The sequence below is a fragment of the Vicia villosa genome, unplaced genomic scaffold (assembly GCF_029867415.1).
Source record: "Vicia villosa cultivar HV-30 ecotype Madison, WI unplaced genomic scaffold, Vvil1.0 ctg.000122F_1_1, whole genome shotgun sequence".
NCBI lineage: Eukaryota > Viridiplantae > Streptophyta > Magnoliopsida > Fabales > Fabaceae > Vicia > Vicia villosa.
The window spans coordinates 65571-93450 of record NW_026705024.1 but is presented as its reverse complement, the minus strand read 5'-3'; the positions used below and the strand labels follow the sequence as shown (position 1 = coordinate 93450).

Below are 27880 nucleotides of genomic sequence, written 5' to 3'. Positions count from 1 at the left end.
GTTGTTCGCGACGGTTAAAAACTGTCGTGAAGATGCCTTTGATTTTTGTTTTCATTGTTGTTCGCGACGGTTTAAAACTGTCGTGAATGCAATATCCTAATTGTTGGAACTATTGTAATTTTTGTTATTACTCTAAATCCGTAGGTAATATCGAAAATATATTTGCAACAATTTTCAAATCCACAGGTAAGTCCGCAATCGATATATTTCTAAAATTAAAAAATATATTTTGTTTGATATTGAGACAAATTGTATACTTGTCATAAAAAAAAATTGTAATTTAGAAAAGAAATTCAAAATTTTAAAGGAAACCATTTGTATTTCGACACAATTGTATATGCAAGGCGTAACAAAAAAAAACTCTAGTTACATTTCAATCTTTCACATACTCAAAGTACATAAGAAAATTACTAAATGAATATAGTAATCAATGCAATATCACTGATGACCTTGCTTAAACTTCTTATTTTGTTGATCATATTTGGAGGCACCAGACCTGGAAAAACAATTAAAAATCATAATTAAATCATAATCTAATTTGGCAAAATTACTCAGAAGTTTGTTAAAATCACCGATTACTGAATTTCTAAAAAATAAATAAATCATACTTGCTCGAGTTGGAAGTCTGGCCCTTTACAACATTCTGATTAAATTTCCCGCCCTTGCCATAATAGTTTACACCTTTGAAATTATGCATTTTTAATATTTCATCAATGAATGGGAAGAGACTCAATGAATTTGCTAGTAAAACAACAATAATATCAGACAGACCATAGGGTCGCATAAACAACACGTGATGTGCAACACCAACCATTGGATTTGACGAATTACTACCAAAATATTAATATTGTTGAGACTTGTACAATCGTAAAATTATGAAAGCATGCAAGTAAAAGGATCAACTTCAAATGTTTATACTGCTAAACGAGAAAGGGTGGGAAGGAAGAAAAAAATCTACTTACACTAGAATAATATGACTGAAACTTGCCATGAATTTAGGAAACATGGGGCTCTTTAAATATTTACCCAATAGTCTACTAAATCTAATAGACTGTCAAAAACAGGCCTGCATTGATTGGGAAATGGGAAATACGTGAAAGAACTCACAAGTATGCTACATAAGATTAGTAACTCAATAAAACTAGATAACATGATTCAAGTTTCAACTGAGATTCACAAATATACTAGTAGAATCAATAACTCATCAGCCCATGATGGAAGTGAGTTATGGAAAAAAGTGACCATCACCTTCATTCCATATGATCGACTTATAACGTTCCAAAGAAGGAGTAAGGATCCTCTCCATTTCTCAAAAGAAATGGAGGTGTCCATTACTATAGTTTTCAAGAAAATAAATAATATAAATGCACGTATTTTTAAAAGTGGTGACATTAATTACACAATTATACACCAAAACCATAGTAATGGACACCTCCATTTCTTCTGAGAAATGGAGAGGATCCTTACTCCCAAAGAAGCATAGTTAACATTGAAAATTGAAAATGTAATCATGAGCATTATCTTGGAATATAAGCCTAACCATAACTACACCTATTATTACCACCCCCTGTTTCTACATCATTACCAACAACAATTATCAACACTCTTGTTCATTTATGCTACATTATTTACCTTTTTCCCAATATGGTTAATTGTTTGTAAAAATAAGCAGCTTTTGGCTTATCAGCTATTTATAGTAGTTATTTAGTGAAATAGTTATTTTTTATAGCATTGAAATTGAATACAATGCCAAATAAAATTAATATGTCTATAGAATTCAAAAGTTACTGTAGTAATCTAATAATCCGACTTTGAATAAATTTACAAAAAACATAGCTACAGGCTATGAAATTATATTTGAGTATAGTTTTTTTTTCCTCACTAGTCTTCATTAACTTCGGCAATACTGAACAAATCATTCAGCACATATGGGAGGACACATATCCTAATCACAGGTCTAATATTTATTCAACCAATTCAAAAGCATTAGCTCATCACAACAGAGCTTTGAAACAACATAAATATGTTGAAATTCAGTATGGTTTTTAATACTTTGATATTATTGAAAAGTCATGGAGATTTAGACATGTCTACTCTATTTGAGAGAAGATGATCCCACCTGATATGCCACTAATTTTAATGCAGCATCTGACGACATTTTAGGCTTGGTAGGCCGCACACCCAGCTTACGCCACAGTGGCAATCTTGATCTGCACCAAATTGAAAAAACCTGCGCAGCAATTAGAAACTTTGAATCCACCATCACTACAACGGAGTCATACTAACATATTTGAGTTTATTTGCTGGCAAAGCACTTATGAGACTGGTTGGAAGAATTTATGAAAATAGTTGTTTACATGTTCATAATTCATTCAAACTTATTTTCATAAGCCTTCCAAGATAGCTTATGAAAACAACTTATAAGAAAACGATTTAACTTTATTTTCTTTTGTTACAAAAATAGATTACGTAAGCACTTATATGATAAGAAAATGTTGTTATAAGTGCTTAACAAGCTATTTATCCAACCAGAGCCTTAAAGGGAATAATAAAAAAAGTGCTCATACCGGAAGTCATAAGTTAGATGCTCTTCCAAATTCAATCACTGGTATAAGCCAAAAATATTGTTCTGGCCTATTAGTATTACAACTTATTTTCATAAGTTCTACCAAATCCAATCACTTACATAAGTGCTTATATCATAACATAAGCTCAAATAAGCTTTTCCACACACCTCCTATATCAATTATGAAATTAAAAAAACACATATAATGTAGAAGGTTATGAAATTCTACCCATGAGGTTATTGATTCCACAAGAAGCTGCTGAAAATAAGATTCTCCTTTAATCGAGAGCTATCAAATCCTATAGTTATGGCAGTCAAAGAGAACACACCTTGCGCACACAGTTTAGCAAACACTTGGTGGGCAGAATTGAGAAAACCATATTTTGCACAAAACTTAATTTGAGAAATCCAACAACGTAAGTCTTGAGCAACTCCAACAACTAAAACCATATGCACATAAGGGTGAGCTCTATCTATCAATCTCTCAAGTACGAGGAATAAACCTAGAATCATATCGAATCCCTGTGATGTCAACTGCTAAATTTACATATATTGACACTAGACCACCTTGTGTGCATCAAAAAATGCATCAACACTTATCTTAGGTTCTCCTACTCTTTCTCTATTTTTTTCTCTAAATTATCAAAATCCAATGCAAAAGGAAATTCATATTGCAGAGTCAAACCTTGATTTCTATTTGTGTCAAAGTGCTCCATGAGTTCTTGGAACTGCTCGATTGTCCTCACTTCATCGACCTCCTAACCAATTTGAGTGATTTATAACCCTCTATTTGGTGGTAGTCAGGCCCGGCTTTCTACAGGTGCAACCTGTGCTATAGAACAGGCCCCAAAATTTAAGGGGCCCAATTTTATTTATTATTATTATTAAATAGGAAAATATATAAAGAAAAATAAAAATAAAATGAGAGAGTGAGAGACGGAACACGAAGGCCAGGCCTGTATATTAACGCTATAAAATCATAGGCACATATTGATGGTGTTCACGTGATGTTTAACATTTTATTTATGCCTCTAATAAAATTTGTTACATTTTTCTTTACATCTTTCATAATATTTTGAGTTTTTATTCATTTATTTAATTAATATATAATTTTATTTTTAATGTGTTATTTTTAATTATTAAAATTTTGTTTTTTAATTTAAGTTATTTTTAATATTAGAACAGGGCCTCCTGATTTATTGGGCCGGCCCTGGTGGTAGTCCATGGATCTTGGAGAGGGACTCATTTGTATCACGTCGTCCAACAGATTCTTCATCGCTGACGAAAAGAGGTTTGCTCAATTCTGTGGAGAGGGGAAATTCGACATGACCTGCAAACAGTTTTGTAGTTTTGGTAATCTTCAGCGTGGTTGTTGTGGCGGGAAGGTCCAGAACATTTTTAATTAAATCACTCGCCGGAGTTACCGTTTCCACCAATGGACTCTTCGCACGGGGAGAAGGGATTTTGATATGTTCGATGCAAGGAAGGAACTCGTGAAAAAACTTGTTGTAAGGGTTTGAAAGATGAAGGATTCCAAAAAATGATGTTTAGATTTTACGGTTTTCGGAGAAAAGGGGAAGGAATATGCGATGAATGGGCTTGGAATCGTGAAAGTGAGAGGTAAGTTTCAGCTACGTTAAAGTAATTTAGATGGGTGAATAGGCTCCGGGTGTGAATATTATCCTTAAAATTTATTATTTCTCTTTGCTAAAATTCAAATCAAATTGAAAGTATATTCGAAATTCAAATGTACAGAATTTAAAATTAATTAAACATCATAAATTGATTTAATATTTATATTTATTCATTGATGTAATGGAATGTGACGTATTGTCACTATATATATGGAGACCCCGTCTCCACATCTCCATGAAAGGAGACGCCCGTCTCCTACTTTTTGGGGGGGCCACGTCTCCTAGTGGAGACTTCCGTCTCCCCACTTTTCTCAACTACTACACGTTTTCAGTCTCCTCTGCGCAGCGAAGTAGTGTACCTATAATTATGAAGAAAAAAAAGGGACTAGCTAGAACGAGCAGTTACCACAAAGAGCACTATATAAAGAACCAGATATTCGCGTAAAAGTTGTTGGACCATGCTTTGTCCCAGCCACAGTTTTTCTTCTGCATTTTTATTCCAGCATTTTATTTCCAGCAACCTCGAACAAGTCTTTCATTTAGGTCGACCCAATCAATTAAGTAGGTCGACCTATCACCTCAAAACCTGCCAAATTATGCGTTTTCCCTGAGTCAATTATACTAGCACCTATATATATCATTTTCAGTTAATTATTGAAGTTCTTAACACCAACAACTTAAAGATACACAAAGTCTTCTCATCTTCCTCCTTCTTCTCAACTCCAACACAATTACACACAATAATTCTTGTGTTGAGGGTTTGTGATCAAGATCGATAACGTCCATGGAAAGGAATTGAAGGTTCCCAGTGGGTGAAGATTTATGGGGTTATTGGTGAATAAAATCTGCGGATTTTGTCCTCCAAGATTGGTGAATTTTGGGGGTTTTTGTCAAGAGGCTTCATCAACGATTCAGCTGAGTGTGGAAGTTGAAGAACAAGGGTTTGAGCAATTTACAACACTGCAGAAAGGGAATCAAAGATAAACTCTTAGCAGATACTTGATCTGGCTCAAGATCAAGGGGAAGAAGATACAAAGAATCAACATATTCGGTTTATCGTTATTGTTTTGTTATCTTCTTTGTATAAACTCTTTTCAATCATAATGAAAGACATTCCAATTCCCGTTTGGAATTGGGGGCAGATGTAGTCGTAGCGAGGACGATCGACGAACTGCCTGAACAAATATCGTGTTCTTATTGCTTTTATCTTTTCGTTTACGTTGTGCTTATTTCTGGACATAATTGCAAATTGATTAACGTATCAAGTGTTAAACTTGTGTGACAAGATTCTGCATAAACATCACAAGTCACCACACATTGATTCATAACTCCATTTGGACAATATCAATAAGTGTTTGATATATTGCTTTCCTCATAAATCAAAGTCATTGAAAACAAGTTTATCCAAGCAAACACTTAAACGATTTATCGCATTATAACTTGTTGACTCTCTAATAGTTTTCATCATCACATCATAATCAATTTGTGGTTTACAACATATCTGATCCTTCCCGTAGCGGTTCGGAATAGACGCGAGTCGATCCCTAAACGCTTTCGCCATAATTTTTAAGGAAATCCGAATAAATTCTGAAGTATCTATTCACCCCCTCTAGATACGTAAGCCTAGCGTCTAACAACACATAGTTCAACCATCAACTACCCTGACTATAATTTACATTATCAAAATTTCACGCAAAAGAGTCCTTTCTAATTGACTATTTCCTTCATTGGAGAAACACGTTATTGATTTTTCCTTACCGCGTCGTTCATAATGCCTAACACGGACTAACTCACGTGGAAATTCAAAAAATACACAAATTGGACACCCAAAGGTCAACCATCAACTACCCCGACTATAACTCGCATGGAAATTTAAAAAATTCACAAATCGGACACTCGACGGTTAACCATAAACTACCCAGACCATAATTCACATGTCTTTCACATGAATGAGTTTTTTCTAACTCATTATTTCCTTCAATGGTGAAACACCGAATCAAATTTTCTACATCAGACAGTCCATAACGCCTAAGAATGACTAACTCTCGTGAAATTTTAAAAAATTCAAGAATGACTAACTCTCTTGAAAATTTAAAAAATTCATAAATCTGACATCCAGACGTCAACCATAAACTACCTAGACCATAATTCACATGTCTTCCATACGAAAATGTCATTCCTAAGAAACATATGTGTCTTTGTGTGTATATAAACGACTGAATTTTTGTCGATCAAATTATTATACAATATACTACCAAGTTTTAATTTATTTTTAAAATATATTTATAATAAATATTTATTTAATTTTATTCAATTAAATGTGTAAGAAAATATTTTACATCACTAATATTTAAAAAATCATCTTGATGAATATAAAAATTATATAAATTATGAACGCCAAAATAAATTTGCACCACTATTGTATAAAAATAAAAACTATATAAAACATAATAAAAACTATATAAATTTGCACCGATATTGTATAAAAATAAAAACTATGTAAAACTGAATAAAAAAATTTGCATCACTATTGTCTTGATTAATTTCGAATGCAAATTCATGGAGATAAAAAGTTAAAAGAAAAATCAAATAGAATATTTAAGAGCACCAACTTACTATGCAAATGTTTTTTCATTCATCGATGCATAGAAATTAATTAAGCTACTCCTATAAAGTTGTGCATATTTAATGCATCAATGTAGGATGAATTTGTAATTATAAAAACTATATTGCAATAATTAAAGTTTATAATTTTTTTAATAAATTGATGAGTGTCATATTATTTACCAATACATTTATGACATCTCAAATGGGTAAAGTTACCCTTTAATTCTTGTTGGGGTAACCAAGTAGGCACCTTAAAAAATTAAACAAATTTTTCTTGGAAACAAAACTTTTTTTTCTTTTACTACTCTACCTATGCTCACACTTCTGTCTGACTTCAATAACTACAGTCTTTTATTTTGAAATAATTGTATAATTACTTTAAATGGTGCATGGTCTTAACATATTAAATCTTCGTTTAGCTCAATGTCAAATTTAACTAATGACTTCAATTAAAAATGAAATATAATAAATTAGACTAGCCATTATATATAGTCCTCACAATTTATTCTATATAAAACTATTTTGCAGTTATATATTAAACACATACCAAAGATGTTTTAATATAATATATAAATAAATTTAATTTTTGTTTAGATTTAAATTATTTTTTTTGGATGAAGAAATATAGCAACAATTTTCTCCTTATTGAATTTTTGTGTGTGTTTGTATGCATAACATGAATGAGTAACAATTTCTTTATATATTATATAATTATTATCATGAAGAGAATATGAAATAATATTTTTTTTGACAAGATGAAATAATAATTTGTTTACCTATAATTACGATGATAATTTCGATGTTGAAAATAGTATTTTACTAAGAAGATAATTTTTATTTATTATAACACAAAATTAAAATAATTATAACGGAAACGTGAAGTCACTGTTCAAAATATTGAATTTTAACGGGACTGTCAAATTACTTATCAAAATATTGAACATTAATGGGAACATGAAGTTATTGATTAAAATATTTAATTTTTTTCACGGGTACCAGATATTTTTCTATACATTCAATTATTATTTCTTCACAGGTACCAGACATTTTTTTATACATTTAACTATTATTTTTCCACGGGTACCTGACATTTTTCTATACATATAATATATATAAATATTTTGATTTTTATCTAACTATTCTATCTATAGTTTATGAAAAGCATAAATGTTTATCTACAATATAAACACCGGAGGATAAAATAAATATATAAATATATGATTTTATTTATCATATCAAAATAACATATATAAAAATAATTTTAAAAATAACTAAAAAGGGAAAATATTAAATATCATTAACTTAAATAGATTCTATGTTATACCAACCAAGGAGAGAAAAATTTTATCTTCAAATTTATCCCCATAATTAAAATAGTTATTCTAATAAATTTATTATTTTTATTAAATGAGTAGATAAAATGATCTAATTTTCTCTGGGATAAAAAACAATACTCTTGGATGGATTATGATAGTGATGGTAGTTGGATACCACCTTGCATAATAAATTTACATAGAAATTAATTATTAATATTCGTATAATTGATATATATATATATATATATATATATATATATATATATATATATATATATATATATATATATATATATATATATATATATATATATATATATATATATATATATATATATATATATATATATAAAATTACACTTCATAGATATTTAAACGTGTTTATAAAAATATATGTCATTTTAGTTAAATTTTTAATTTTTTTTATTATAATGATCTTATTGGTCTAAATGTTTTTACGGGTACCAGACATTTTTCTATACATTCAATTATTAATTTTTCACGGGTACCCGACATTTTTCTATATATTCAATTATTATTTTTCACGGATACCGGACATTTTTTTATACATTTAGTTATTATTTTTTCACGGGTACCAAACATTTTTTTATTAAAAAATATATATCTAAAACAAATGCGTGTCCCGTACCAGAACCCGTGCGAAGGCACGGGTTTGTTACTAGTTTGAAAAAAAAGGGAATGAGTTCCATCGATTGAAAATCTATATAGTATTATAGATAAGTTAAGAGATCATTTGAAAATTATGATGTGGTTGCAGCAGAAAAGTTGGAACACTTCTGGGAAAGTAATCATAATTATTTTGAATATTTTCCATATCTTTGCATCGATGGAAGTGATGCAGCAGGAGTTTTTCAATCACAGTTTGGCAAAAGTGTGCGTCAAGTCAATGGGATAAATGAGATAATCTATTGTTAGTCTTTGTGCGATACGTTGGGTTGATCCTTTACCTTGTGGATATTTTCTGAACTCCTAGCCAAAGTTGTTTGAAATAAAGTTGAAAATATACTTGAATAAAAAAGGATTTGGAAAAAAGATGTAAAGATTTCTTTTACCCTAAAAAATGCAGAGAATCAATATGCTAACTTCAAAGCTTATACATCAAATTATATCACATATATATGGACAAATCATTGAGAAGAATTCATGTTCAAATCGTATGTATAATAAATTTTAGCCACATTTTATTTATCTTATAATTGAACTTCGGATTGCATGACCCTCTTTTTTTCAAGTGTTAACAAAAAAAATAAACACTTGTAATATTTATAAGAGGAAAACCATTTGCTCATGAAGTGTCAAAACACATCAATGTCTTAATATTTTTGATAACAATACTTAAAAATAATAATATTTGTACACGAGAATATGAAGTTATTGATCAAAATATTGATTATTAACGAAAATATGAAGTTACTGATCAAAATATTTTTTTATTAATTATACATTCAGTTATTATTTTTTCACGAGTACCAGCCATTTTTCTATTAAAAAATATACATCTAAAACAAATGAGTATCCCGTACAGAACTCGTGCGAATGCAGGTATTTATGATCCAAATATTTTTTATTAAAAATTGGTATACGGAAAAAAATATATTATTGACCTAAATATTTATATATAAGAAAAATTACTATTGATTCAAATATTTTTTTAAACGGATAACAAGACATTTTTCTATTAAAAAATGTACGAATTAATTATACATTCAATTATTTTTTTCACGGTAACAAACATTTTTCTATTAAAAAAATGTATATATGAAACAAATGCGCGTCCCATACGAGATTTCGTGCGAATGCTCGAATTTGTTACTGGTTTATGATGAAAGTATTACTAAAATGTTCCCTATGATCGTCTTCTGTTTGCATAACGCAGTTATAACTGCAGCTTAGTTTACCTTAGTTTCATCTGGAAATGTTACTTTATTTACAGTTATATTGTTTGGTTTGAATTTTGCTGTAATAGGAGTATTTATTTAGCATATGAAAATTAAATGCTTGGTACAAGGTGTGCAATTTTTAAATTGAATGGGTGAATAAGTGGATCCACATGAATAAGAAAAAGCTTATCACCAATCATGGCTTTACTATTTTTCTATTTCTTTTTCTTACACTCAATCCATCCTTCCAACATAAAAACACCTTAATTTCTTGATTGTTTACTATGTCATCCTCAACCTCATACTTAGCCTCTAATATCCTATATCAAAGATCCCTATGCTCAACTAGCATTTTACAACACTATTTTTCTAGTCAGGAAACATTAAACTCCTTCACCTTTTCAACCTCAACACCTTTGGTTAAGGAACACTTGATTTCTTTTTTAATTTACCGATTAGAGGAGCCCAAAATAATGTTAGTCAAGAATTACCACTAATAATAATCCCTAAATCAAGAAAATGAGTCTAACTAACTTTGCAGATAAGCACAAAAGATGTACCCATCAACCGAGAATAAACCACATTAACTCTAATTAACATACTTTTATAAACTTTTACCATAATATCATATCAGACCTAAGCTCAAATATAATCAAATTAACCTTTAAAGCACAAATGTTTGCCCAACTTTTTCCTATCATAAGCCATGTGTCAGCAGCAAATTGCATATGAGAAATGCAAACGCTCTTACTTGAAATTGCATATAAACAAGCTTGCATTTAGTATGCTTTTAATATGACATTTAGTCTCCAAACAACTACCAAAAAAATAGAAAAGGAAATAAAGGACCATCTTAAGAAAGACCTCTTATGATTAAAAATTCCTCTGTTAGACAATCATTAGTCTCCCGATCATTAAGATATGCTAATTCTTTTTGAAACAATGAGTGAAAGTTAAAGAAAGGCTAATAATAGTTGCTAAAGAAAAAATAAATTTGAACTTGTATATTGTTTAATTTAGGGTTTCGAAGTGCTACTTCAACATTTGTGACGATAAAAAGTTTGAGTATTTTGACAAAGAAGAATGTGTTGTATGGTATTTTCGATGCAATGTTGAAAAAGTGCTCGCATTGTTTGACGGGTAAGCAAATACAAGTTTCCTTTATGTTATCCGAACCAAAGAGAAAATCATTAGTGTCGGATTTAGTATATTCCTATGTGTGTGGTCCGATGAAGATACAATTACTTGATGATGCATATAACCTGGTAATTTTCGCTGATGATTATTCTCGGAAAACATGGACTTATATCTTGAAGACGAAAGATCTAGTGTTAGATACCTTCAAGTCGTTTCAAACATCGGTTGAAAGATAAAAGGTGAAAAAGCTCAAGTGTATTCAAATCGATAACGGGGGAGAGTATGTTGAACTTTTCGACAAGTATTGTCAAGATCAAGGTATACACCATCAAAAGTCTCATCCAAAGACACCACAATTGAATTGGTTAGCCGAAAAAATGAATAAAACCTTGGTGGAAAATGTGAGATGTTTACTTTCTCAATCAAAGTTGTCGAAATACTTTTGGGGAGAAGTATTAAGCATAGTTTTACATATTTTAAACCTCACTCCATGTGTTCCATTGAAGTTTGATGTTCCAAATCATGTTTGGAGTGGTAAAGATGATTCTACGACCATCTTCGGGTGTTTGGGTGTATGGCTTATATGCATATTTTGAAGGATGAGAGATGGAAATTTGATGGGAAGTCAAAGAAATGTGTGTTTCTTTGGTATGAACTTGATGAGTTTGGCCATTGATTCTTTGATCTGATTTAATGAAAGCTTATTCGTAGTCGTGATGTCGTATTCATGGAGGATGATTATACATTTAAGGACATCGACAAAGTTGAAAATAAAGATTCAATTTTTGAAGATGACAAAATGATTGATACAGATTCGACTACTATTACTCCTACCTCTATCACTTTCGAAAATTTTTCAATTGAAAATTAAGGTATGGATTTGAATGTTGATAATGTTTTAAATCCTATTGATATTGTTGAAGTAGGTGTCATGGAAGACGTTGTTGAAAATGAGGTTGAATAAAAGGTTAAAAGTGTCGAGCAACCATTTGGTTCTAATGAGTTAAGACGATCTATTCGTGATAAAACGCTTTCTGTTTAATACCCCTCAAACGAGTATGTTTTTCTTACCAAAGGTGGAGTGGCCGAAAGTTTTAAAAAAGCTTTGGAGGATAACAAAAAGAAGTGGATGAATACCATAGAAGATGAAATACCTTTGAGTTAGTGAAGTTGCTAAAGGGTAAGAGAGAATTGAAGAATAAATGGGTTTATTGATTAAGCAAGATGGGTACACTTCCCAAAGAATATAAGATACTCGCTTGGTGGTAAAAGACTTTGAACAATAGGAAGGTGTTAACTTTGGCGAGATTTTCGCCTCAATTGTGAAGATGCAATCTATTCGAGTGGTTCTTACTGGTCTTGATTTGAAAGTAGAGAAAATGAACTTGAAGACGACTTTCCTTCACAGTGATCCACATGAAGAAATTTACATGTGGCAATCAAATGGATTTCGTGAGAAGGGGAAAAAAATACTATGTTTGCAAATTGGTAAATAGTATTTATGGTTTAAAATAAGTACCTCATCAATGGTATTAAAATTTTAACTCGGTGATAATTGAATATGAGTACAAGATGACCAAGGCCGATCATTGTGTGTTTTTTCAGAATTTCTTTGAAGGTGATTTTATTATTCTCTTGTTTTATGTGGATGATATGACAATTGTTGGAAATGACATTTCAAGAATTAAAGAGTTGAAGAACAGTTTGAGTGAATCTTTTTCTATGAAGGATTTAGGATAGTCTTATAAAATTTTTGGTATTGAAAATGTTCGAGATCGAAATGAGAAGAAGTTTTACTTGTAACAAGAAATGTATGTGGAGAAAATCTTTTTGCATTTTAGTACGAATAATGCTAAAGCCGTGAGCATTCCACTTGATTCTCATTTCAAGCTTAGTTATAAACTATGTCCATCTATAAATGAAGAAAAGTTATGTATGAAGAATATTACTCCCTCTGTTCCTTTTTAAGTGTCGTTTTAGCAAAAAGCTCTTCCACCAAGATAGTGGATTATTAGATTTACTTTTTCTATTATACCCTTATTTATTTTTCTCTTTCTAAATAAATTCAATCATACACTCTCTTTTTCCAATAACTAATTCAAAAATTTGAGGGGAAGTTATTGAAAAAATAAGGGTATAAATGACAAATTATAATATTAAATTATAAAACGACACTTAAATAGGAACAAAAAAATTCTTCTAAAACGACACTTAAAAAGGAACGGAGGGAGTACATACTCATCAGCCACTCGTAGATTGATGTATGTTATGATATGTATAAGATCCGATATTATTCATGTCGTGGGAATGGTGAGTCGTTATCTCTTAAATCTGGGAAAAGATCATTGGGAGGTCATGAAGTGAGTGATGTGATATTTGCGTGGCTCGTCGAATTTGAAGCTAACCCCGAGATAATCGAAAATCTACTTTGGGGTATATGGTGACTTTTGCCGAGGGAGCCATGGCTTGGAAATCAAAGTTGCAAAAGTGTGTTGCACTGTCTACTACCGAAGTCAAGTTTATAGCCTCCATAGAATCGTCAAAAGAGTTGTTATGGTTGATGAAATTTACAATGAAACTTGGTGTAAAACAAGAAAAGTATGTCTTGTTTTGTGATAATCAAAGTGTCATTCCCTTATCGAATAATTCCTCCTTTCACTCGAGGTCGAAGCATATTGATGTTCATTATCATTGGATTCGTGATAATTAGATTTCAAGTTGATGGAGCTTGAGAACCGATGACAATGATTTTGATATGTTGACGAAGGTATTGCCTATGGTAAAGTTTGAGTTTTGTCACACGGTAGCTAGATTGGTGTTACCCTCCAACTAATCGGTCGAGGAAGTTTGTTGAGATATCCCTCCTATTTGAAGTTGCCCAAATGAATGTGGGTTAGTAGTCCATGTGTGTGTTAGCCTTTGTTATTATTCAACAAATATTTAGGTCATTCATTCTTTGTGTGAGAAATAACAAAAGAAACAAAGAGAGACGAGTTAAATTCCCGCAACCCCAATTCAACACAAATTAGTACCATGAGATCATAGTTTTCTCACAATCCAACCGTTAGATCTTCTTGATTTTTGGTGAGAATATTCAACGCTAATAGAGTTACATTCTGAACGGTAGAAATCTGATTTTGAGTTATCTAGATCTGTCTGTTGAGTGGTTTTCCGTGATGCTGTTTTTGTGGTTGTTTTTTTTGGCTGATTGTATCTCTTGTTTCTTGTTGTATTCCGAAATTGATTGTAAGTCTTGAGTATGTTGATGTATGCCTCTAACTAGTGTTAGAGAGAACCTTGATTATACCCACTGTTTCACTATAGTGGACTTTTAAGTGGCCTACAGGACCCGTGATATTTTACTCCTAGTTACCAGAGTTTTTTTCACGCTAAAATTATGTTGTGTTGTTTAGTGTATTTTGTTGATTGTGGTTGCCTTTGACATTTGAGAGAGATTATATTATTGAATTATTTGGCTGCGTTGTGGATTTTATCCCTATGAAAAATATTGATATATATAAATTGGAAAAATATATTTAATTGACGGAATTTTATTTTAATTTAGAGAAAATGGTTGATGCACTGACAAATGTAAAATTGTTTTGCACTGTCAACCAATCACAATCATGTATCCAATTAAAACACTCTTTTATTTTTGAAAAAATTTAATGACATGACAAATTGGTGGTTGTTTATTGGATGACAATGTAAAACTATTTTACACTGTCACTGCATATCCATTAAACCCTTTAATTTAACATCTCTTTAATATATTAGTATATAAGAAAATGGGTGATGCACTGACAGTGTAAAAAAGTTTTACACTATTAACCAATCACGACTTTGTTAAGCACCAAGTCATACTTTAAATCTTAAATTATTGATATGATGTGGCAGAATAAAATGTTTCTATTGAATGACCGTGTAAAGATTTTTTACACTGTCAATGCACTACCTTTTAACTCTTAGTATATTTACGCAGATGGCAGTTGGAGAAAATCGCAACGGTTTCAATAAAATTGTGGCAATTTATGTGTTAAAAGTGAAACAGTTCTTGTAATGTACCATAGAAAATACACCAATGACCCAATGCAAAGTGCTGACTTATTAGCATGCAAACCATACTCCAACACCTATAAATCTTGCCTAGACACAAAAAGGTATACCTCAGGATTTTGCGTCTTGTTTCATGGAAATGCAAGCAGCATACCATAACTTTTAGATCATCTAAAAATGAATATAGAGCACCAACCAATGCTACTTGTGAGGCTAAGTAGTTCTCGTAGCATTTGCATGATTTTCAAGATGCTCATCCTCCCAAAAGGACACTATATCGTAACCACATCTCTACTTTTCACGTGATTGTCAACTCTATGTTTTATGAGGACACAAAACATACTAAGATGGACTATCATGTGATTAGAGACAAGATTTAATATGAAATATTGAAGCTCTTACCAATTTCTTCAAAAGACCGAGTGTCATGCCTATTCACCAAACATTTGAAACCATACTTTTCCTCAGTAATAATTTAGTGGAGGAAGGGATTCTGTACACTCAATATAAAAACTAATAATAGTTATAAACACACACCTATCCTAGTAATTTATTGTACAATCATAATGTAAGTATATAATATAAATGCAGAGTTCTGTGGAATTTAATTAAGTGCCAAACTTTTTTTTATTAGTAGTTGGTAGAAAAAGGTATTCAAGTGTCTTATACACTCAAGTGCTAGTACGTGTGTTTGGGCCTATAATCTAATCTAGAACATTGGTGTATTTTTTTAAATAATATTTTTTAATTTTTATTATTTGTTTATATAATTTCTTATAATATGCTTCACACAATATTATTCTGAATTGAATATTCGACATGACATTCTTTAACTAGTGTCTGTTTGGTAAGCTTAAGAGGCGGCTAGCTAGAAGAATTGATACGGTTTTGATTTTTAGTGAGTGGTGGGATTGCTGAGGGGAGGCCTCTCAATGGCCTCTTCTGAAGGACGTCTATGATATTACTTGATCATCCTAAAATATAATAATAATCAGTTATGGGGTCCAAAACCTTTAGCATTGAAGGTTTGTAGGTTTGGATTAAAGGGGATATCTGGTATTAGGCAAAAGGTTGTGGATCATTTTACCGTGATTTCTAGAGAATTAGATGTTGGTAAATTCCGTCTAGATGATGTTGTCTTTTGGTCTCTATTAGATGAAGATAATTTTTTTCCATTCGGCTCCCCTTTCTTTCTAGGAGCTTGTTGTGGCAGTGTCCTAGTGTGAGGACGATAAAAGTCCAGGCCCAAATGGTTTTAACTTCTTCTTTATCAATATATTCTAAAATCTTCTTAGATTTTATGTGAGAATAATACTTGAGCAATTTCATCGCTTTGCGTCTCTACCTCATAGTTTTGCTTCTTATTTTCAGACATTGACCCTCAAGGTTCATTCCCCCTCTCGTCTTTGAGATTTCCAGCCAATTTCTCTAGTCGGATCCCTCTATAAATTGGTGGCTAAAGTGTTGGCCTCCAGACTCGAGGTTAGGATGGAAAAACTCATTTCTCCTAAGTAATCGACCTTTCTTATGGGGTGAATGTTGGGGGATGTAGTTGTGACTATTAATAAGATAGTTGAACTGACCAAAAAAACTAAAAGACCTTGCCTTATCCTTATGGTGAATTTTTAGAAAGCATATGATTTAATTAGTTAGAATTTTCTAGATTATATGTTGATCATATTCAATTTTAGTGAGAAATTGAGGTGTTGGAAGAAATATTATGTCTTTACAGGAAACCTCGTGGTGCTGGTTAATAAGTGTTCTACCTAATAAATTAACATCCAAAAGTGTATAAAGCAAGGGGTTCACCTAGCTCATTTCCTTTTTCTCTTAGTGGCTGAGGGGTTTAGTGGTTTGGTTGAGAGGGCATAAGATCTTAGTCTTTACTATATCTTTAGAGTTGGTAATTGTAATACGGTGAACTGACTTTATTATTTATTTGAAATGTGCGGGTAGAAAGAGTCGTCACCGACTTTTATTTTATCCAATAAGAAAGGCTAAAAGAACAGAAAAAGACCTTTTAAAGATTTTGAGTTCGGGGGGTAAGTTATACAAAGGGAAGGTGTAAAGCACCCTTTGCATCCATGGTTATCCATGGGCTCTTAATTGCTTATCTCACTTTGTTGTTTGAAATGTTTGAATTGTTTGAAAAGATAGTGTGTGAATAGAAATTCGAATAAGAACTTTAGCTTGTAAATAAGCGTAGTCTTTTGAAAAGTTTTTGAAAATTAATGGAAAAGAGTTCAAATTTGAATTTTGAATTGAGCAAGCAATTAATATCAACTACCCTAAGTTTGAAAAAACGTTCTTTTAGCTTTTCAGGCGAAAGGATCTATCCATACCATAAGAGGGCAGGAAGTCTTTCAATTGGATGTGAAAGGGTCATCGAGTAATTGTTCGACATAAGACTGTCCCTTGCCATAAAGAGGGCAGGTAGTCTAAGGGAAGGATGTAATAGTCATTTGATTTTCTTAGGCATCATGCGAGGATACATTAGCAATTTGCTTTAGGCATCCTCGGAATCGAGAGACTTGACTATTTTTAGGCAACAAAACTAATAAGGCAACCAGGCAACAATATAAGGCAAAAAGCAGCATAAGAGGGGTTACCCTAAAGGTGTGTGTGGCACAATCATGTGTTTAATTCAGATATTATTATCTTGTAAAAATTAGTGATTCTATGTTAATTTGCAGGCTTGCACTCCCTAAGATTACTAACCACGCAATTTAAAAATACAAAAATTAAAGGCAGAAATTAAAGATCCTACGCTATTACAATAAACACCTGTGGGCAGAGAAATAAAAAGGCAAAGAATGAATAAATCCTAATTAAGCTATTACATCCTGTGAACAGTTACATAATATGGTAGAAAAGGCTTGCGGAAAAACCACAAGAAATAATTAAGTAGATGATAAACATGGATGCTGGAATCAGATGTGGTCGAATCTTGAAGGTTCGCCATGAAACTGCAGGCTCTGAAGCGTTGGATGAATCCATGCATGCATGCACAAGCTATGAATGCCCGCAAAACAGTCCAATACTCACGTTGGTAGTACCTTGCAAAAACAGTAAAATGTTAGTAACAAAACATATAATAATGCATGAGAACTTGCAAAATATAAACAGATATGAATAAACCTAACTTTTAATATTAAATTCTAAGAATAAGAATTAAAATAAATAATTTTTACATTTTTCTTAAAATAAAACAAAATGGGGGCGGTACCCTTTTTATTATATAAGATATTTCTTATCATATAAGATATATATTTATGCTCAGACCATAAAAAACTATTGAAAAGATGATCATTTCATTACCATGTTTCGGTCCAATACCAGCCCCACATGTGTCCTCTTATTTTTGAAAGAAACAAAACAACACAATATTATACACACGGAAACGCATCAAGTAGTAAGCAATCAAGAAAAATTCTTACATGGACACAACCATAACACATGTACTTACACACAATCAATCACATTTTTTTTTATTAATTAAAAAATAAAAATAAAATTTTCTCTCTCCTGTTTTATCTCAACCACCCCATGATGCCAATTAAAAACGAAATTAAAATTTAAATAAATTTATATTCACTCACTTTTCATTGGTTGTGCCTAAAAATATGGGTTTAGGTTCGTATCCATGCAAGTATTTCTCAGCAATCAAGTGCTCACTGTATTCTTCTAGTTCTCAACAAAAAGTAAAACACAGAGTTTCAAACAACAACACCATGGCCATGAGATGCAATGACACACTTGAAGAAGAACAAACCTGGATAATTGAACTCGTCGGCGGAGGAACATTTATGCAGTAGAAGGGCGATTGCAATCGGAAGCTGAGCGCAATTGTTGGAGGTTGTGGATCGTGAGTGGTTGTCGCAATGGGTCCGAATCGAAGGAGGGAGGCTCGCCAGATCTGTCACGGCGGAGCTGTTGTGTTCGTGTTGCGTTACCGTCGAAATATATGGCGGAGATCGGGCTTCGTTTCCACATCTGCTTCCACCATCAAAGGCAATTTATTTCAACTCATAGCCGATCCTACAGCAAAACAAGCTTTAGTCCTTAATAGCAATGACAATTTATATAATATTTAAGGTGGGAGATTCCTTGAACTCGGCTTTGTGCAATTTGACGCTGATGAACAGATACGACGGATGTGTTGAATCAATAAAGGTCCGACGTCGTTGCTCGATCTGAGTTGTTGCCTATGTTTGACCAAGGAGAGGAGAGCGAGTTCCGACGACGGTGAGTTTCAGACAGCGAGATCAGCTTCTTCCTCCTTTGGTTCCTGGGCTATGCTGTTCATCAAGCTTTCGTGTGATATGCAACATTTGTGTGGTTCTTTTCTGCAAACAAAATACACAAACATCTTTGTATAATATTGTGAGATTTAATAGTTTCACATGTTTGGTCTTGTAATCTGGCGATTGTTCTATTGCTGAATATGAAATTTTCTGCAGGTTTGTGGTGGAGATTTGGAGAGTGTTTTGGCGTGGTGCTGAGTTCGGTGTCCTCCCGATCTCGTTTTCCTTTTCCTTTTTTTTTGATATTCTTTCTCCACCTGTAAATAAACAACAAAGCTATCAATGACAACAACAAGAATGATGCTATTCTCAATTCTTTTTCTCTGTTTTGACTTGTCTTTAGTGGATCGGGAATAGTAGATTTGCGGTTCTTCTTCTTCCTGCACAAGAGACAAAGATAATAACACGCAATAAAAATAGAGGCGAGATTCGGTTGACGTTGTTATGATCGGTTTCGTCGGTGTTGTGTTGAAAACTGTTGCGTTTGGAATTGAAGATTGATGATGGAGTTGAGTTAAGTTTATGGATGATTAGTCGAGATTGGTGAATGTTGTATGGAATTTGAGAGTTCTAGTGAGGATTTGCAGGTTTGATAAAAAGAGAATACGAAGGTGAGTTTGGAATTTAACGGCAAAAACAGGATGTGTGAGAGTGAGGGTTAGGATTCGTGAATGGAGGCTTTTGTGAATAAGGATTTTTTTGTTGGTGAGAGCATGTATCATGAGTAGGTTAGGGAAGGTGTTTGACGTGTGTCATACCCCAAAATTTGCCCATACTCTTCTCCTGCACAAAATCAGATCAATGCACAAAACTCATAAGACACATTCTCCTATACAAAGGCTCTGAACTAGGGTTTGATTCTTTCAAAGGAAAGATCAAAAATCAACAATTCGAAAAGTTTCTAAATTAGGGTTTTGTATAGGAAAAGTCAACTGAACTTTGACCAGTCATAACTCTCACATGGAATATCAGAAATTTTCCATCCAAAGCTCATTTTGAAGGAAATTTGATTCTCCACAAAATTGTCTCTCACATGCCAAGTCCAGAAATGATTCATTTGAGAGATATGAACTAAAACATTATAGGTCCTTTTCAAAAGTCAACAAAAAGACACCTTTTTCAAAAGGACATATAAGGAGCATGAAAAAGAATTTTGACATGAGACCAAAGACACTGGTTAGAGGACTCTCTAAGGTTTCTAAAAAGTCCTAGAACTCCTTCATACCTCAAAAATTGAGGGAGATATGCCTTGTCAAAGTTGGCCAAATTTGAGAGGGAAAATGTGAAATAAAAGGCCTCAAATCGATTTCTTTTGCAAAGAGGCCCAAGTTTTATGGCCCAGTCTTGTTCCCCAAGTCATCAAGAAACTTCAATCTCAAAGCCACGAATTTTGGATTAATATTTCATTTTTTATTGAATTTAATTCATTAAAAATGTAATATAAATAAAAAATTTGGAAAATATTGAAAGGATTTGATTTATTTTGGTTTTACATCAGAATCAATGATCAAAGTACCTAAGATAGGGGGCCAAATTCGTGCAAAGAAGTTATTGGTGAAAGAGATTAATATTTGGTCAATTTTAGAAAGAATAAAAAGCAAATTTCAATCAAATTCAAATTCTTGATTCATTGAGATTCTTTACAATTTTATAACCCTAATTCATAGTGTTATAAATATACAAATCATTCAGATGAGAAAGGGGGATAAAAAAACAAGGATTGGTGGCCAAAAGAATTCGCTAAAAGCTTCAAATTTCTCTAAGAAATTCCAAACCGATTTGGCATTTACAGGAGAATTCAGGAACTTTTGATCATCAAAACTCAATCCCTGGGAGGTAGTGAAGCGATTCGGATCAACTTCCAAGCTTGGAGCCTCAAGACTCGTCACTTCTAAGTCACGGTTTGTGTCAAATTTTCTCAAACTCGATTACGTTTATACAGTTATTATAAATAGCATATGAACATATATCCTTGATCGTGATGATGTTTGGAAGCCAACTGTACTGTTTAATTTGTGTTTAGCGACTGAAACAAAGATCCACCATTGATGAATTTTAGGGTTTCAGAATAGGGATTCTTGGAACAGGTGGAATTAGCCTTAATTATAGGCATGGTTGAACTCGGATTGACGAGACAAATTCATCCATGGTTTCACTTGTTATTTTTGTTGCTCGTATGCGTTTTTGAGAATGCAGGGACCTATGGTGACATGTGCAAACCGTGGGTAAAGCCCTGGTAAGAAAAATCCAAGACGAAGAAGAAGACCCCTCTGGCTGGGCGCGCAACTGTTCCTTTTTTAAAATTTTGAATGCTTTGTTTTTTTTGTGTATTATCCTTGTGTAGCATTGGATTGACAGCGAATAAACCATGGCATAGTGGTTGGATATAGCATGTGATCTTTGAGCTTGGGGGACCCGGTTCGACTCTTGGCATCGACCAAGATTTTTACTATTTTTGTTTAGGAAAGTTTGTTACAAGATCAAATGCGCCGCACCTCTACACATCCATCATACGCCTCCCGCCATAGGTCCTTCAGATCTCATCAAGGCAAGATCCGAAGACACACAGGCGCTCATCCACCATGGACCTCTCTCTGCCAGCCACACTGAATCAAGCTGAGTTTTTCTAATTACTTATTTATTTTATTGATTTGTATATTGTTTCTTTAACTCTTTTAAATATTTCTCTTTTCACAAAATTTGTTCTAATATTTCTTCTTTTTCATAAAAAGAACAAAATAATAAATATTTATTTAACTATTAATTATTAATAATATTTTTTTATTTTGATTAAATGAATTAATTTAATCACCTAATTATTTAATTAATTATACAGATCTTTATTAATTGAGTAAAATACATATTAGGTTTAGGATATTTAATCAAAAAACTTATTTTCTGTTGATTTAATTAATTAGGTAGAATACCAATAATTAATAAAATTGATTTTATTTATTCTATTAAACTTAGTCAATTTGTGCCCTCATCAGGGTTTGCGAGAATTAGCCATACACTGAAAAATATTTTCTTTGTGCATTTCCTTTCAGGATTATTATCAGACCCTTCCGACTACGCGCCACGCCCTTCATAAAGCTAAGTATTTAATTTATTTTAAAGTCTATTTTGTTTCCTTTTGATTTTAGGGTTTGCCCTTATATTTTCGAACTGAGCATACATTCACTCCATCTATTCTTCTGCCTTTGCCAATTTTTCAGGGTTAATCCCGAGGTTTCCTCCGACTGTCAACCATATCAGATCAAATTCAAAGCTAAGTGCCTTTTATTTATTTATTTTAATTCCTTTTATCTTTTTATTTTTTAGGGTTAGTAATGTTTGCCTCCGAACCAATAATGCACTCACCTATCTGTTTATTCTTTCTTTTCCAATTTTCGGGGTTCGTCGACTGCCAAAGCTACGTGTATTGGTAACCCTAAACCTTAACTCTAATATTTTCTGTTTTAATTTTTAATTATATCCCGCTGGTTTCAATTCCCCTTTCCTCCGCTGGTTACAATTTCCCTTCCCCATTATTATTGTTATATTATTGTGTGGTTAGTAATCTTAGGGAGTGCAAGCCTTAAATCAATGTAGATAATTAATTATAAGATAATTTTCTGAATATAATCACGTGATTGTTGCACACACGCACGCTTTTGGGGTAACCTCTCTGTTGCCTTGTTGCCTTGTTGCCTTGTTGCCTGTTGCCTTGTTGCCTGTTGCCTTGTGTTTTTTTTGCAGAATAAGCCAAGTCCCTCGAATACGAGGATACCTCAGCCATGTTGCCTCGATAAAAAGGTCACGACCCTTAATGATGCTGCCTTCGATACACAATATGACATCGACCCTCGGAAGTTGCCCACGAAAAAAGGCTGAGGTATCTTCTGGCTGCCTACGAAATGGCTTATTCTGATCCTTGCCTTAGACTACCTGCCCTTCTATGGCATGGGACAGTCTTATGGCAAAGGATGCTTCGACGACCCTTCAACCTCCAAACGAAAGGCTTCCTGCCCTCTTATGGCAAGGACAGACCCTTTCATTCTGAAAGGCTAAAAAGAGACCTATCATCTGAGTTTAAGGTAATTGCCCCTAATTGCCTTGCAATGCTCAAACCTTTTTATTATATTCTTTCTCATAATTTTTCAAAAGGGCTACGCTCATTTACGAGCTAAAGTCCCTATCTCTTTCATCTACATTTTCTAAACAAACGAGCAAGCAAAGCAATTAAGAGCCCATGGAAAACCATGGATGCAAAGGGTGCCTTACACCTTCCCTTTGCATAAATTACCCCCCGAACTTAGATTTCTTTAAAAAGGTTTTTTTTCTGTTTCTTTTTGCCTTTCCGAATATAGTTTGGATAAAATAAAAGTCGGTGGCGACTCTTGCTTACCGCGACATTCCGATTAATAAAAAGTCAGTTCACCGTGTTACAACGTGAATCCCAAAATAAGAATTAGTTATTATTCCTATTTATAAAAAATGCCAAATTAGGTTGAAGCATAATGGACCTTAAAAATAACTAAAAGCCCAAAAAAGGAGAATCAATTGATTTGAATTTTAGGATTATATTCTTAATTAAAAAGCTAATCTAAGATGTAAAAAGGTGTAGAAAATTAATTTAAACAATAAAACAAATTATTTTATGAAAAAGTAATTTAAAACAAAAATTAAGTTAGGAAAAAATTGTCAGTAGTGGGCCTCGAACATGTGACCTCGCGCTATTGTAGCTTTCACGCTCAAATTCTTACCGACTGTGTCAATTCATTTATTCGAAATAAAATGGCGTTTAGAAATATATGAGGGAAAATTTTGGGGTATGACAGTAATGATGGACTGATAGTGTCTCATCTATAATATGCCGATGATGCCATTTTTGTGGCTGATCCAACTCTAGATAATTTGTGGTGTTAGGTGTATTAAGGCTATTCTTAGAGATTTTGATAGGGCTTACGGTCTTCGCATTAAATTCTTCAAAAGTAGCCTAATTGGGGGTGAATATTGACTCTGTTTTTCTCGCTTTATCTAGGGACTTTATCCAATGCGAGATGGCCTTTCTTCCTCCCAAGTTTCATGGGCGGCCAGTAGGGGCCAACTCCCATCTTGAGTCTACTTGGGAACCTTTGGTTGTCTTGATGGAAAGGAGACTTAATTCTTGGAAATGTAGACATGCGAGTCTAGGGGGTATAGTGGTGCTGCTTAATTTGGTGCTTAATATTATTCTTATCTTCTACATGTCCTTTATGAAATGCCTGTTATGGTTTAGAAGTAGATTGCGAGTTTCCAAAGAAGGTTTCTCTAAGGGGTGAAGAGTGTGTCAAAAATTCCTTGGGTGAAGTGGTAAATCTTACCCTATTGGAAAAGTATAGATGAAGGCTTCTTGTAGGATATTCTAATTACTAAATACATAAATGTCTTTCTTTGCTCTCATATTTTAGGAAGAACTTGAGCGTTCTGGTCCTTTTTCGTCCTAGTGGAAAGACATTTCTCTCTTTGGGCCTAGAAGCAATAACAATTTTGATTGATTTTTTGAGGGCATATCTAGGAAAGTGGGGTTGGGCCTTCATACTTCCTTTTAGGAAGATTCTTGGTTAGGGAGAATCCCCTTAAAGTCTTAGTTTCCTTATTTGTTTTCCAACTCTCTCTCTCTCTCCAACAAACACGGATGGTGGGTGAGATAAGAAAAGTTATCAATGAGATCCCTACTTGGGATCCTAGATGGAAGAGGCCTTTCTTCATTAGAGAGTTGCCCACTATTAAGGAGTTTCATGTTTTACTTAGATATGTTAATCTTTCCCTGGACAGAGATGGGTGGATCTGGAAGCACTCTAAAGATGCATCTTTTTCAATGGCACCTGAATATCATTTCCAATGGGAGATATTATCTTCTTCTATGACACCTTTATTGCATCAGGGCCATATCCTTCTCCATATTTGGAGTAGTTGAGTTTCGACTAAGACTTTGATTTTTTCCTGACAGCTATTGCAGGATAGATTCCCCTCAAGAGTGAAATAATGCTATCTTTAATGGAGTCACAAAAACAACGAAAGAAGTGAATGAGAAAGTATTTTATTGACTTGAAAATGATTTTCTGGTAGGTTAGGGTGAATTCTTGTACCTTCATGGATTGACTTCTGAACCCTATCCTCTTCCTTTATCAGTAACAGATCGAGTGTATGTCTTATTTCTGAGTGTGGTGGTAGATAGTGCCTTTCACTTGGGATCTGTTGCGTGATAATGGATTTGGTTGGTTTGGAATCTATCTTGAAATTATTAACATGGTTCTTTAGCAATTGTGATTTCCCGAATATTATCTTTGGTTTGATGCTTTATTTGGTTATATTTTCCTTTCTTTAAGAATATTTCTTATGTTTTTTAATCTTAATAATATATATCTATTAAAAAAACCACATGCTAGCATAACTATGTTTTTTTTACCAAATACATTAGTCATCATTTTTTAATATGAAACAAGCTACATCTTTATCTAGATTTTCTCTATACCAATCTTTCATAGATTGGAATGCCTTCTAGGTAAGAAAAATACTTTTCCCATCTTTGTTATACCAAACATAAGTTTGTCAAAAAAAAAATTGCATAGTTTTATCACAAAATACATTATTATGGATGAACAATAATAAATAATTAAGAAGTGAAGACTCATTTTGGCCCCTCACAAATATTATAGGAGTTAAATTAGTCATTCACAATAAAACAGACTCAATTTAATCCCTTATAAAATTTAACCGGATCATATTAGTCCTTCTGTTAATATTTTTTTCAAACCGGTTTTTTTCCTAGTTTTATTTATTTTTCATTTTTTAAATATTAAATTGATTTTTTTTAATTTCATTTTTAAACAATTATAAATTAATAAAATAAAAAAGCCAAAATTATTTCTTATAAGGAGTTGAGCTCATGCCCACGTGGTTAATCTTAAATAATTCTAAATTTTAAATTAAAAATTTGTATGAATATGGTCTCGAACCTAAGTCCCTTCAGATTAAATGACAGTCAATTTAATACAATAAAAATTGATTTGTCTACTTGTAAATGATAGTCACTTTACTAACAATAGAAACTGATTTGTCTAATTGTTATTGATAGTCACTTTACTAACCGTAGAAATTGATTTGTCTAGTTGTAAGTGATAATCACTTTAATAACAATAGAAATTGATTTATCTAGTTGTAAATGATACTCACTTTACTAACAATAGAAATTAATTTGTCTAGTTGTAAATGATAGTCACTTTATTAAAAATAGAAATTGATTTGTCTTGTTGTAAATAATAGTCACTTTACTAATAATAGGAATTAATTTTTCTAGCTGTGAATGATAGTCACTTTATTAAAGATAGAAATTGATTTGTATAGTAGTAAAGTGAAAATCATTTAACCTGAAGGGACTTAGATTTGAGACTTCATAGATAAAAATTTATGTATAGAATTTGTTAATATTAGTAGAAATCATGGAAATTACTTGTTTAAAAATTACTTTATAAGAAACAATTTTGGCTTTTTTGATATTATTCATTGGTAACAGTTTAAAAATGAAATTAAAAATAAAAATTAATTTAGTATTTAAAGAATAAAAATAAAAATAAAATCCAACGTGTCAGTCCAGTCGCGGTTTAAAAGTATGAAAAGAACCGGTTTAGAAGTAGAAGAAAACCAATTTGAGAAAAATATTAACAGAATGACTAATATGATACGGTTAAATTTTGTAAGGGATTAAGTGGAGTCAATTTTTTTGTGAGAGATTAATTTGACTCGTGTAATATTTGTGAGGGACTAAAATGGGTCTTCACTCATAATTAAATAGATTATAGGTGTCTATCTGATACTACTATTTTTTAGCCGTGAAGGAAACACATTAACAATCGTATTATGTCTCTATCCAAAATTTTAAACCATTAAATATACAAATAAATCTACTCATTAATAAATTGTTTAATATCTATTATTTTTCAACATAACTTAATCGCATTAAATAAATCAATACTATGATTACACTTCCTCAACATCTAAAATAAAATTCAATACCTAAAATTCTATATACAGATATATATACTATTGTTCTTCTTTTAGTAACATCTAGAATCATATTATACCATATGCACCCCTTCCTTATGTGTTAGTCTGTGTTATGCCTATGATTGGCTTTCGATGACGAAACAGTTAAGGCTGAGTTTCATGATATGTGAGGCTCCCGGACAGTGTGGTATGAGAGTCTGCACAGAAGGAAGGGGTGCATATGGTATGAATATAATAAAGAGAGTGGGTAAGGGAGAAAACCTCTTATACATGGAAACACCTGAACCAAACACTCAACCTATTACTACTACCTCTTCTTCATCGCTTC

The 27880-nt window shown here is 32.4% G+C and overlaps 1 long non-coding RNA gene across 2 annotated transcripts; it reads right to left on the bottom strand.

Annotated features, from left to right (window-relative positions):
- Positions 1-322: 322 nt before the first annotated feature.
- On the bottom strand, positions 323-3348 carry LOC131624441 (uncharacterized). Of its 2 annotated transcripts, XR_009290601.1 has the most exons (5): positions 2796-3348; positions 2120-2230; positions 963-1066; positions 609-681; positions 323-496 (listed from the first exon to the last, which is right to left on the bottom strand). It is a non-coding gene; the product is annotated as an uncharacterized LOC131624441 (long non-coding RNA). The 2 variants fall into 2 exon arrangements; XR_009290600.1 differs by having other exon boundaries at positions 609-1066.
- Between the last annotated feature and the right edge of the window lie 24532 nt (positions 3349-27880).